The following is an 843-nucleotide window of genomic DNA, read 5'->3' as shown; positions in this document are numbered from 1 at the left end:
TCATTGGGTGGTTTTTGTTTTTACACTTGTAATTGGTTTATTTATTCATAGGTCTCTCCAAGAAAGGAATTTCATTCACTTTGACTGTGAGTTTAGATGTAGTCTGATTCTATCTTAAAAGCATCTTTTATGTGTACTTTGACAAATGGAAGATATAGGCAGTTATGTGGAGTTTCATGTTTCAGGTGTTGAGACAAAGGTATTCTCTTTTCCTCTTAAAAAGTGCAAGAAATTTAGATATTCAGATCCAGAGAGCAAAACTGCAGGATTCTGTTGTTGCCTGGAGCACACCAGCATGCTTTCTTAGCTCATTGTTGAAGAAAAGAACAATCTGACTGTGTGCTAGCTGGAGATATGCAGTGTAAATAGCTCAGTATTTCATCAGTTGATTAAAGAAATGCTAGTGAAACTCCAGATTCCCATCCAACAGTTAAACATCCCTATAGTGCTGTTACAAATGTTGGACTAAGTTGGGGACTTGGAAAATGATGAAAGATGTGAACAATAAAAGCAGCTTAGTTTCATTCAACAGTTCATACCCACCTTAACCAGCAAAGACAGCTGAGACACAGGAGTGTCAGGCAGCATAGTAAATAAATGCACGGCAGTAAATACTGTGCTCTCAATTTACCTCTGGGTTTTTTCAGTCATTTGGATTAGAGACAAAAAGCTGCTGTTAGGAAAGATGACAACTCCTAACGTTTCTGTGTATTTCAAAACCTCAAATAGTAAGTATTGATTACTTCAGCAGGAGAGGGGAAAGGTCACTTGTTATTTAGTGTGCGGCAGGATGTTTTTGTTCTAAGGTCTAATTACCAAATTAGATTAGAAGCTTGAAAATTA

Source organism: Meleagris gallopavo, chromosome 3, assembly GCF_000146605.3.
Source record: "Meleagris gallopavo isolate NT-WF06-2002-E0010 breed Aviagen turkey brand Nicholas breeding stock chromosome 3, Turkey_5.1, whole genome shotgun sequence".
In the NCBI taxonomy this organism is placed as follows: Eukaryota; Metazoa; Chordata; class Aves; order Galliformes; family Phasianidae; genus Meleagris; species Meleagris gallopavo.
This window is presented reverse-complemented; position numbering follows the sequence as displayed.